At 41.5% G+C, this 13258-nt stretch overlaps 1 protein-coding gene across 2 annotated transcripts in view; it reads left to right on the top strand.

Annotated features, from left to right (window-relative positions):
* Window positions 1-13258, top strand: part of ADAM12 (ADAM metallopeptidase domain 12) — a 2697358-nt gene that overhangs the window by 736854 nt on the left and 1947246 nt on the right. The gene's annotated exons all lie outside the window — the stretch shown is intronic.

Genomic DNA, 13258 nt, shown 5'->3' with positions numbered 1-13258 from the left:
TGGTTTATGTGTGACTTGCATATGGTGTGCTTTCATTTTGTATGGATGGGGGCGTGCATGACTACTGTGTGAATAATTTCCATGGTTTTTCAAAGCTAGAGCCTCTTGTGGTTCTGTTTGTATTTTTATTATCGAAGCTAAAGTCCTTTATGGTTCTGTTTGTATTTTTACTATGTTTAAAGGGAAGGAGATGTTTTATAGCCTGTAAAGTTGAAACAACCTGAAATGGTTATAGTATATTGTCTGCACAACTTCTCTGTTTCCCTGCCCTGCTCAGCCAGTGTGTGATGTCATGGGATATTGGTGAGTGAATGAAGGAGTGAACAGTTAAAGAGAGTGGTCTGAGCAGAGAGGATTCAGCTCCTCATGGGATTTTCAATTAAGTAACCTGTAACCTCTTGAATACCTCACTGACCTATTATTCTATGTGAACTGGCTACCTGGCCCCTACTTACTTAGAAGGTATCTTTAATTACCACAGTGTCCTGTGAATCAAATGAAAGCCATGTCTCCATTCATCATTTCATGCTTGACGTCATACAATACTGATGAAATATTCTCAGTTTTCGGTCGAAGTCAATAAAACCGTGCATTACGATGATCGTGGTTACAATTAGTTGACCTCAATCTCTAGGTTGAGAGAATATGTAGGTCTATATGTGTACCCGATATGTAATATGCTCAGTCTCTGATTGCCCTCTTGAAGCTCGTCTTCCACTTTTCCATGTGTATTAAATACTTGTTATGCGTGATAACTGATGTGCATAACTAAACGACACATGGCATACTGGTTTACCCGATATCGACTGAACTATAAGTAGTCACAGTGATAATGGCAGTTTGACTGCACCTGGTAGTGATGGGGCCCAAACTAACTATAGGCTATCGTGAAGCACCCCAATAAACAAATGACTCTTCGTACACCCACGACGAACAGGGGGTGTGCAGACTCCCAGAATCTATTTGTGTCACTGTGTTCAAAATGAAAGGCTCTAACCACACCACACAACTCTCTCAATTTTTCATGGGGCGTTTATTGGATGTCTCTACTGCATAGCATGAAAGTGTACATGTCTGACATGTAATCGGGACGTATGAGCAGTCACAGTGATAGCTGAAAGTGCCTAATAGTTGTATTCTGTATGGTTAGACTGACTCAAAGCAATATGCAATAGTGTGGAGGGTTTCAGAGGGTGGTGGGGAGAGGGCCATTGTAGGATGTGTGAGCATAACTGGGGAGGGCGGTGCTGCCACATAATTATACTGTGATAGCCAGTTAGGCCGTTCAATAGGTCTAGGTGTCTGCTGCGCAGCTTTTGTAAGGCTCACTGTCACAGCCAGGCATTCTTCCAGCCCAAAGCTGATAAATTAAATGCCACAAATAGGACTTCTGTGGCAGTAAATGTTGTGTGGCTTTCATGACATTTGCCACAGAGTGCTCAAAGGTGGGTGGAGGGAAGCATGCTGGAAATATGAAGGACACTCACTTAAGTTGATAACTGTTGAGGTCTACGTCTTGGTAAATTTGGTAGCGTTTTGGCCAATACTGTGGGGCAGGGTTGGTTCCATAGGAATCTCCTCTTTTTTTCCCTATTCTCCCATCAGCCTCCTGAAGGACAGTGCTGCATATTGATTGGATAATGCAAATAGCTTAGATATACGAATAACAGGTACTTGTGGCCCAGGGATGAGATATTGATGCTCAAATTTGCTCTTTCACTCCCTCAAACTCAAAAACCCGAGTTAGCAGTTTACTCATCCATTCTACCCCACTTCCCAGGATTTGTCTCCCAGAGAACAAATTCATGTCATCAAACCTAAAGCACCAGTAACCATGTTTAGAATGTGAGAATGTTGGCAGCTACAGCAGCAGAGTGCCTTATGGCTAATAGTGGCTGTGCAGACCTTCTGCTCTTCAACATTCCAATATTCGTCTTTCTGTTTCTCCCTTTTTAACACTCTGACCTCATTGGGTGTAATGTTCCTAAAGTTAAAAAAAGGTACACTGTTCCAAAACTAAAAATATAGATTCCAAAAGGTGTCTCAAATGTGATTACCTCAGAAACAAGGGCCCTTAGGTCTTATCATCAGGCTTGCTCCACGCCAGACTGGTGCTGCAATGTCTGACGGGACCCTCAATAGGGTCACTAAGCCAAACTTCTGTGCAGGACAGACAAAACAATGGAGAGAAAAAATGAAAATAAAATTGACTCAACTTCCCTCAGGAACTTCCTTTAATTAGTGGCAGAGAACATTGGTCAAGGATAAAAACAAAAAGGTGAGTATAAGGGAAATAATGACCCTTTGCTGTTGCAAATTGTGGTTCAGAAAGCTGTTACTGACACCACTCTCAATGTTCCTATAGCCTTACAGCCGTTTGCTGCAGCAGTGACGAGAAAAGTAGGAGAACGCGAGAGTGAAAATACTGCTGGCAGCCTCAGAATTTCGTTGATAAGTAGTTGTCAATACTGAGGTCCCAAAGCAGGCAAAAGCAACATTCTGGAGAGTTACAAAATGTAATTCCCATTCATCCTACTTTGATCATTGTCACAAAAACACTAACTACAACTTTACCTACTTATACAGGAAGTAAAATTACTGCGAGCCTACGTTTTATAGTTTTGGTTGATGTGAGAAATCCAGTTGATTTCTCAGTTCACCCAAATATTTTTTTGTTGTTTTTTTTATGGGTTTGATATATAATGAGACTGACAGCCTCATTTAAGTGGCCCTTTTTAGTGGCAACTACATAATATGCTGCCTGTGACTCTTCCTTTAGGATCCGCTGCAAAGGATACTTTTGTAGCTCACTTCACTGGACAGGTGACAGTTAGACGGTGGTGACAGTGGCTGGAAGTAGCTTTACTGATTATTTTTCCAAATTTGTGGGCTGGACAGGGAGTCCAACCCACCCAAATGAAGCACCTAATGTTAAAGGTCACATAGCTAGGCTTTCTTTATACACTACATATCAGGTTGCTGTGTGTGTGGAGGGCAAAAGGCGTAGGGAGAGTTGAAACATGGGAAGCTCTTGCAGCATACGCTAAGGCGATACAAAAGACGTAGGGAGAGTTGAAACATAGGAAGCTCTTGTCAGCATATGCTAAGGCGATACAAAAGACAAAGGGAGATTTGAAACATAGGAAGCTCTTGCCAGCATACACTAAGGCGATAAAGAAGTGAACATGAAATTGTCTTGAAGGTGGGTATGATCCCCATATTGACCTCAGTAGTGCATGCCAAAGACCTTAGACAGTGACCCTGAAGTTCCATCTCTGACCCTTCTTCTACTGCAGATGCTTCCTGAATTTCTTACCCTCCTGAAATGTATATTGAACGCCTGGGTATGATTACCTGGTTTAAGAACTTGTCACCCTGTTGCTTTTCTGGAGCCCTGCTATGATTGCTACCGGTCACTGAGAACTGTATTTTAGTCCCAGCCCATTGTCTTTCTGTTCATGTGAATCCTACTTTCATCACTGTCCAAAAATGCTGGTGGAAAGGAGTTGCTGCATGTTAGCCCTTTTCTGCTGGTCTGCATGTGGCAGCGCAGTTTCAAAAGCCCAGTCCAAAACGTTTCTAAGCACTTGAGTGCAAGACCCAGGTGAAGTACTCTGCTGGACTTGTAGAGAAATTATAATTGAGCCTCCAGGGGTCGTGCCTCTTTGTGTGCTTGGCAATGCAGGCTCATGGAACCAACTGATGGATGACCGAAGGCCTTGTGTTGACCTCTGTATTAAGGGGGATAATTTTAAAGATTTGCCTTATTACTGTTACAAGATACATCAATTTTTATGAAACAGTTAGACGAAAATATATTTTGGAGAAGTCTTGGTCTAAATCGGTATATTGATCAGAGAACACAAATAGTGCTTTGATTGACACATACATGGAAAGTGTGGTTGATCTGATCCCCACGTATAAATCGGAAGGAAGACGCAACATACTGAAAAGAGAGAATGTGGTAAATGTACTGCAAACATTTGAGGTATTAATCTCATTAACATTGGATGGCCTTAACTTCTCCATTTTTAGTAGACACCAGAAAAGGGAAGTTAGATCACTAGACGGTTATGGAAAATAAGGAATTGGTGGTGCCACTATGGGAGTCTGTTGGCATGTCTTCACCCAGCAACCTTTCTGCACAGGGTGTATTTATTTTTATTTTTTTCTAAATCAGTAGCTGATGAATATTTCCTTTTTTGGCCTGGCTACTGCCAGCTTGATAAATGCCAATGTTTGTCATGAACACACACATACTTAAAGAGAGGGCTTCAGGTATTGGCTCATTCCAGACATTGCTTACTTAATGTCTCTGTCACATTATCTGTCCGGTCAATGGGGTTCTGTGCAGTTACACATTTTGCAATAGTGATTTTGTTTCTCACCAGGCACAGGGATCCGTTAATTAATTCTGAAGCTTCCATAATGATTAAGATCTTTGGAAATTTGATCCACCCTCTTTTTCTATTTACTGGGCTGAGTGAGTGGAAAGTGCCGACTTGTGAGTACGAGAGGAACTGTCTTAAAAAATAATTACTGAAGAACTCTATAGATTTTACAGAAACTGAATGGTTACACATTAGCATAAAAGACCCAAGATTGGAAACGGGGTACTTTGTTCTATTTGTATTTAGTTTTTTTTTAATTATTTATAAAGCTCAACAGTGTCCAATAAAATCGAGCTGTGAAGTGCCTATGCATAAAAGCACATACAAGTAAGAAACTATTATGGTAAAATACAGACTACAGGAATATTTGGAAAACTGTGATTCAGTCCCCAGTATCCACAACTAATAAGACATAAACTCGTACAACTTAATTATTTAATTACTTTTGAAGATGCTGAAATGTGGAATAGAAAAAAGTTCTAGAGATGATACCATCGCAGTGGCCCTGGTACCCGTTTTCCACCTATCTCCATGTATATTAGTTAAAAATGCTTTCGCAAGACATTCAAGATATTATGGAATTTAAAAATATGTCTGCCTGGATGCCATGACTCTTCAGCAATTTTCTAGTGTCTGTGCAATGGTATTATTTACTATGAAACCAAGAACACCAGTAATGCTTGGAACTAAAGTGCCAAAGCGCAAGTGATGTCTTCCTCTTAAGTTCCCAGACTATGATGACAAAATATGCCACCGTGCATTGAGTATTACACAGTTCAATTACTTCTTTTCACGTGTATTCCTTTTCTTGTGCCAGAGGACAGAGTGGACACCGTACAACCGGCAGAGAGTCATGTTGTCGACCACAATCATTTGCTTATACATGATATCATCCCTTTATTTGGAAGCAGTTGAAGGGAGTTTACTAGTTACAGATATGTGGATCCCCAACTTACATTACACCCTTATAGCCTGATGTAGGTAAATAAGATCCACGAGCAATACCTTTAAGTGCTCGAACTAATCATTCAGTTAGAGAAATTGAGTTGTCCCAATCAATAGCTAATTGCCCAGAGCAGACATTTGCCATGAAGTATTCATGGATTCATGCTGGGGTCCTTAAAAAGCAAGTAAATCCTTGAGAGAATCATGGAAAAGCATTGTGCTCATTCGTCCAAAACCTAGCCAGGAAGAAGTTTCAAGTCTACTCAACCAGTGGTTGGACTGATGCACATTTCAAGCCATAAATAGTGCATTGGTCTCTCTGACCAATGTTTCTATTAGCTTCACATTGCTCTATCTTCAGCCATCATTAGTCATTTTGCTTTAGTTGAACCCCATGTTTCTGCACCTGTTACTTTTGCCACCATCTCTACCTGCAATGTTTCACTTAGCAAATTAGGGTATTGGTGACCAGATTTAAATCTCCATGTGACATTTTCCAATTGAGTTAGTGACGGGAGGGATTTGTAAAACTGGTAGACCACTCAAGTTCAGAAGACAATGGTAATTTTCCTAAAGCATAAATCTGGTTTTCAACCTGCTATGAGAGAGGCCTTTGACTCTAAAGAACTACAGTATCCCCTTAAGGATACAATGCAGGGATATTTTTGCAAACAGTGTGTGCAAAAATGTATTTGAACCTTTGTTCATTTTTGTGCCTGTCTGTTTATAAACTTGTCAGAAAATCCTCATCATTCAGAAACAAGTTGAATTTAGTAGGAGTATGGGTAAAGACCTGGCTTATTCCCAAGTTTTAGCTAAAGTTATACCCGTGGAAATAGGGCAAGACCAGCAGTATGAAGGTACAACAGCGCTGATTTGCATCAAACACCCATTTGAGCTAAGGTCCATAAGTTGCTACGATTTCTTTAGATTGTACTGTTTGACATGATCAGCAAATCCTTCTTAAAAGGTCCCACATCAACTTATTTTTAGGTCCTTTCTATGTAAAGCATGTGCGGTGGGCTTAAAAGCCGTCCTTTACTTACAATTGTTTAGCTTCATTTCCACTTATTTTTTTGCTTCTGCTGTGTCCGTTGGTGTAGACTTCCTTCCTCTTCATGTGTTTGACCCTCTACTAGAGCATGCGTGCATTGCTTGTGTCCTTCAACTACTCAGTTTTTTAGGTGCTACTTTTTATTTGTGTTTCAGCACTCTATGAGAGTGTGTCATTTTTAGCTGTCTCCCTCCTGTTTTTGCCCCTCCTGTGTTCCTCCCTCCTGCCAACCATTCTGTTGTCTGTCTGCTTGGCTCCAGCCCCTCCCTCCAGTTGTTGTTTGTCTGCTTACCTCCAAGCCCCTCCCTCCTACCCTTGGTTGTCATCAGCGTCTCCCAGCCTCTCCTGCCAATGCTCTGTTGTCATCAGTTTGCCCCTAGCTCCTCCCACCTCTTTTGTCATCAGCTTGCATCCAGCCTGGCCGTCCTATTCTCCCATGTCGTCAGCTTGCTCCTCAGCACCGTTGTCGTAAGCTTGCCCACAGCCGCTCCCACCCACCAACCCTCTGTTATCAGCTTGACCCCAGGACCTCTCTCCCACCCCTATTGTCTGTGTTGTGCTGCTGCTCTATTCCCACCATGTTGCCTCCCACCCACTCTCTCCTACCCTGTCCCTCCCACCCCTGACCCTGATGACAGCATTAGAGTGCCTTTTTTTTTTTTGCATTTAGCCATGCTGCACAACAGCTGCACTGCTGTACAGCATGGATAAAAATAATTGGCAAATCCTATAGTTCTCTCTCATGTGACACTTATGGGCTTTGCCAGTGCTTGTTGTAAATGGCAATACATGTTTACCCTTCTTTTGTAGCTGACTAATTACTTCTTTATTATGTACTCCTCAACTGTCCTTTTTCTCCCCACTTCTGATCAAGCCAGCGATATGGAGGAAATGCATTGGTGCATGGCCTCCATCACTAAAGCAGACTCAATAGCATATGAAGCAGGCATGTCTGCAAGACTACACGTACTTCTCACCTTGTGATTTACTTGACAAGTTGATCATTTGCTCTCTTCGGCTGGAAGTTCCCTTCAAAAGTCTTCGGAGGCTGAGAGCTACGGCCAGCCTGCCCCAAAATAAAGTTTAAAGACCTTCGACCTAGATACAATGGCTTTTAGCTCTGTGATCGTGTTTCTGTGCAGTCCACTTCAGTTAGTCTTCTCTCCTCCTTGCCCACTGTGATGTGCTGTAACACTCTACTGTGTGCATGATTCTTTTTGGACCCTGTACCAGTGCCCACGAAGAAGCCCCCTTTGGTGGTGGGCGTGTATTGTATAAGTAACTACTTCAGACTGTCTGTGACAACACCCTATGGAAATTGTTGTTCTATTCTTGTTTTGTGGCAAGACAGTCCTCATGGTTTTGTATTTTCTGAATACTGCATAATATCAAAACTAGCTTATCTGTTCTACAAATTGAAGTTTTTGGCCTCTGAGGTTTGACAGTTTGAGTCAGTCTCCCGAGATTTGAACCCCTGACATATAGATAATGCACAAGTCAGTAGTGCTCGTTAACCAACAGAGCTGGCTTTATGTGCCTTGCAAGAATCTGCCGTTTCTTTCAGCTTTTTGTATTGTTGTCTTAAAGCTGGACAGTTCTGATTGGTGTGTTAAAATGTGATATATAAACTGTGTGCACATTAGTGTATTTTGTTTCATTAGTTTGTTTAAGACCTTGAAAGTGCATCCGAAGGTTGCAACAACATGGAAAAGGAAAACCGGCCCTCCTCTTACAAGTAAAAATAAACAATACATGGAAGAAGTTAGTTGGAGGAAAGACACATCCCAAGAAACGTGAACCGGGCAGACAGCACTGGTTAGGTCGCTATTCCGAAGTGTTAGTATCTATGTGGGCTTTTAAACATGCCCACCTCACGCCCATCACTTGTACTGGTTCGTGGGCTTTCCTTTCAAACATTCTTTGATGACATTGGTAAATACTTTACGTTCGTCTCTCCTTGGGGCGGTTTTGTTACCACCTTGGGGACAGACCCTGTTACATGGATAATTGCACATTTGCTAATATGTTTGACTGCAAGCAAACTTCTTTTTCCTTTTGTATCTCTCTTTCCCGTTCACGCTCATGGCGGCCATGGCTCTTTGAATTGACTTGCATATGTCAATTGTTTTACTTTTCATTTTCAATTTATGTGGCAAGAAAAGTCCAGTTAGGAATTTGCAACGCGAATAGCTCTAACTCGAGCAAACGCGAGACCCATTGCATTGCAAATGCTTGTTTATATTGCTGTCTTATTGGCGTGTGGGGTGCATTTGATCATAACAATGGCAGTCAGTGCACTACAAAAAAGTCGAGCTCTACTTTTGAATATTCTCTTAAATTGCTCTCATCACAATTATCCACAAATTTCTTTTGCCGCAGGTTATTCTAGATTAATGATTCAGTGTCTGCATCCTCAGCAATCAAGATACATTATTTTCTGTTTTGCTTTTTGTGCATCAGCATTTGGCAAAGCCTACCCCTCTTGGACATCTTTAGGCTACAAATTAAACAAGGTTGGTACAAGGACACATCCTTGTCTGACATTTTTACTTCTACTGGATTTAGCAGTTTTTCCCTACCTTTGGCTCAGGCGTATTTATGCACATCCCTTCTGCAGCACTCGTTCATTACAGGAAACATTAACCCCCGAAGTATATCCACTGGGCCCGACTCTCTCTGTACTTTACACTGATCAATGCAATAAAATGTTCTTGGCAAGGCCCCCTTTTCAGTCATCCTGCCCGGTGATTAATGACTGCTTTCAAGCATGGAACTATTTCTCAGTTTGCAGGATGAACATACTGCACTGGCTGCAAAAGAATCCTGGGGGGTAGGAGAGGGGGCGTGATGGTTTAGATCCTGTACAGTCAGATACCCAGTGGAACTATCAGCCCATCAATCAAAAGTATTTAAAAGTATAGCAATACTCTGTATCCTGCAAACGTGAGCATGATAAAGGGGCCTAGTGTACATGACAAGACGATAAAAATAGAAAAGACAAGTGGAAAACCGAAGCATCGGACAGAGGGAGTATCAACCTTTGGGGACAGCACCTAACAGTGCTTTAAGCACGAGATGGAAAATACACTGGGGAGTGAGTAGATTCTACCATCAAGGCTAAAACACAGACTAAACATATCAGTTTGAATGATTTAAACCTACATGGGTTCAAATCTTTATGGCTCAAAAATGCACATTTGTATCTACATTTGATTCCATTTTTTTTTTACAAGTGTATCCCTTGCTCTATATCTAACCTTCAGCTCTATCTTAATAGCAGCCCCAGCCCTTTCACTAACCCTCGCCCTCACTGTGGAAGGGTGGGCTGAAATCATCACAAGGAGCCCAACCTGTGAGAAAGAAGTTCATTACCAGCTACCCCAGCCACAGCTGACAGAACAAAATCTGTATATACCGGTTACCAGTTAATGGAATCTCAGGAATGGAACATTCCATCGTACATGGATGGGGGAGGACTCTTAGGGAGGAGACCATGGGAGATACCACACACCCCTCTTTTCCTCATAAGCAGATGGGGAGGCAGGGAGAGGTGTCATGTGAAAAGGGGAAGTAAGAAGGTGAACTTTTGACATCATGGAGTGAACATACAAAGTTTTAGAACAGTACAAGACCTTGCTGGTTATATATTTTGCATTTAACATTATATGAGTACAACGAGGACATTTTTAATTTGTGACGTAGAGGAAATATGCTTGTCCACTGGCAATTCATTTAACCCAGAATCTCCCTTGTAACTTTGACCTGTGGCCTGCCTAAGGATAAGAGGGACTTCAAGCCCTGACATAGTCCTTCAACTACTCAGGTGGTCTAATAGGTTGTGCCCGCACTCTATATGGGATTTCACATGAAGAATATTCGTTTGTTCCTCCACTCATCATGTCAGATTTATTATCTAGCTTACTGTTATTTTTCTTGCTTCCACCAACTAGAGGCCGGCTTGCATTCTCATTGACTGCAGAGTAATTGAGCTTCACTACGCTCCCCAGATTCCATATTGTGCCATCCTCCATTTAGCAGCGTTACAAAACACCTTTATTACTCTCATGACTTGTGAGAATTTGAATCCTTTGACACACCCCACTGAACATTTTATTTTCGCCCAATTTCCCACATGAACGTTAGACTCTCTAGTGTGGCAGTTCTGGTCATGTCTTTCCTTTCTTACTTGTGGAGTTTCTTTTCACGTTGTCTCCTGGGCTCCCTGGTATGAATGCTAACCCAACCTTTTTGCCACTTGATCCAGATCAGAACTAGTCATGAGTGTCGCTTTCATCCTTTAAACAGTTAAACTGGGGTTTTTAGGATGCTTTGATGCGGAGTAAAGGTGCAAAGCCCTGAGTCTGTTAACAATTTCCATTTTCCAGCACAAGTTGTTCACCTTTGCTAATTACATTCCTTCTTTTACGGCTTTGTTAAATTGAACCATAGTCACATGAGTTTCAGGGTGGTATTATGCTGAGCGTAGGTGGATGGTGCCTTTTTCTTCCCTAAACAATTACATTTCCTTCAAACAAAATTGTACACCATTGTCTGTCGGGATTGTGGAGAGTAGACTTTCTCTGGCAAAAATTTAATTGAGAAATTTAATGACGCTTTTTGTTCTGGTGTCAGACAGGATCTTAATTTCAGGCCATCTTGAGTAAAGATCCATATAAACTATTATGTATGGCATTGAGATTTCTCCTGATAAGTGACCAATTATGCCCATGGCTAGATCGTCCCATGATTTTTCCTGGAGTTTACACATATGCATGGAAGGTTTCCTTGTGACTAAAATGGTGTCACTTTCATTGCATAGCACACACTCTCTTATAGACCTTCCTATTTGAACATCTATACCCAATCACCAGAAATCCATCCTTAGTCTTGGACACTCCAAAATGACCCTCATTTGCCATGTTTGAGGTTTTTTTACACACATCAACCTTCGCTAACATACTGTCTCACCTTACTAAGAATATCATAATCTTCTAATCTTTCTTTCCAGTCAGTCCATCAGATACCATGCAAAAATTTGGTATTGCTAACGCCTCTGCTTCTTCTGCTATCCCATCATCCTTTGCACCCTCAGCATTGACAGTTAACCTGGAAAGACAATCAGCTGCTTTATTTTTTATTCCTGGGATGTACTCCACTGCAAACAGAAACTCCTGTAGATTGATGAGCCATCTTCTGATGCGGCTAGAAACTGAGTCCAAACCCTTTTTACCAAAGATCTCCTTCAATGGGTGATGGTCAGACCTGACACTGAATTCACTTCCCCGAACAAAGTTCTTGAATTTGTGCATAGCTCAGAATACCGCTAGGGTTTCCTTCTCTATTACAGACTAGTTTGTGTCTGCCCTGCGTAGTGATCTAGAAGGAAAGTAGGTTCTTTCTTCAGCTTTACCTGTTGTCTGGGATATAAAAGCTCCTAGACCCTTGGTGCTTGCATCCATGGTTATTATTACTTCTTTGCCAGATACAAATGAACTCAATTTGGGGGCCTGTTTTAGGCAGCATTTTACATCTGTAACTCCTCTTCATGTTTGTCATGCCAATCGAAGTCTGCTCTGGCTTTTATTAGTGTTCTTATTTGGATCCTTCTTCTAGCAAAATCCTTTATGAATTTGCTTTAGAATTCTATCACCCCAAGACATAACTTAAGTTCTTTGTTCTTTGGTGAAGCTTTGTTCAAAACAGAGTTCACAAGTTCTTGCTTCGGCTCTATGCCTTGTGCCAACCTGCACTTGTCTGCTTTTACTGTCAACCCAAACTCTTATAACTTTTCTAATACCTTGTCAACTCTCACATTGTGTTCTGCTTTGGTGGCCCCAAACACCAATACATTGTCTTGGTAGTAAGAGAATCCTGGAATATTGTTTAGAATGGAGTACATGATTCTTTAAAACACAGAGGCAGCGGACACTAGCCCAAAGGGCGCGCATTTAAATTTATAAGCACCCAGAGAGGTAATAAAGTTGGTAAGGTAATTTGACTCGGTGCAGATGTACTTGGTAGTAGGATAATGCAAAGTTTGCAGTTGAGAAGCCTTGGCACCCCCTTTAGAGCTGTAAATATTTTGGATATGGTGGGTAAAGGAATTCTCTCAACCCTACTTCACTATTTAGGGCCCTGGGATCCACACACAGCCCACTTTATTGTCAACCTTACTTGGGTGCTGGTGACTCACTGGCTTCTACTGGATCTAAAGCACCTTGTTCGCAAAAGTTTTCCAACTCTCTTTTCGCTGCTTCTTGAAAATTCACCGGCAGCCTATCGACTTTAAATACTACCAGAGTTGAATTATTCTTTAATTTAATTTTGTAAATGTATCTTTTCATGCACTCCAACTTCTTACTAAAAACGTCTGGCAATTTATTTACTAAACTGTTTTCTTGAATTGTTTGTATTTGAATTTGTGGACAAACAATAGGGTCTAAATATATTCCTTAGTTCTTTTGGAGAGGTCAACCTAAGATATTATGGGACAGCACCCCAGGGTAGGTTTCCCTGCGACCGCTTTCGGCATGCTACTTCCCAAGGGGGCCCCCGTATAACAAGGGATGGGCGACCGTTATATTTTTTGACAAACAGTGAGCTTCAATGTAAGTGACTGCATGATTTGTTTGACGCTGTAACTCCCGCAAACTTTCTTTAATATAGACAGGAGAAGTTTTGTAATTTGTTGGTCCTGAAGAAGCGTCATAGGATCTTTTTAGACCACTGTATGCGAAACATGTTGACCATGTCCTAGGACACTTGTGATAATTTCCAATCTCCAACTTTAGGTAGAAAGTGGTTGAGCATGATTTCTCATTTTCCACTTTCCTTAAGTATTTAATCTTGGTCTCAGTCCTATCCTTTG

This window comes from Pleurodeles waltl, chromosome 6 (assembly GCF_031143425.1).
Source record: "Pleurodeles waltl isolate 20211129_DDA chromosome 6, aPleWal1.hap1.20221129, whole genome shotgun sequence".
NCBI classification, from domain to species: domain Eukaryota; kingdom Metazoa; phylum Chordata; class Amphibia; order Caudata; family Salamandridae; genus Pleurodeles; species Pleurodeles waltl.
Note: the sequence above shows the minus strand (reverse complement) of the source record. Positions and strands in the feature narration are given on the sequence as shown.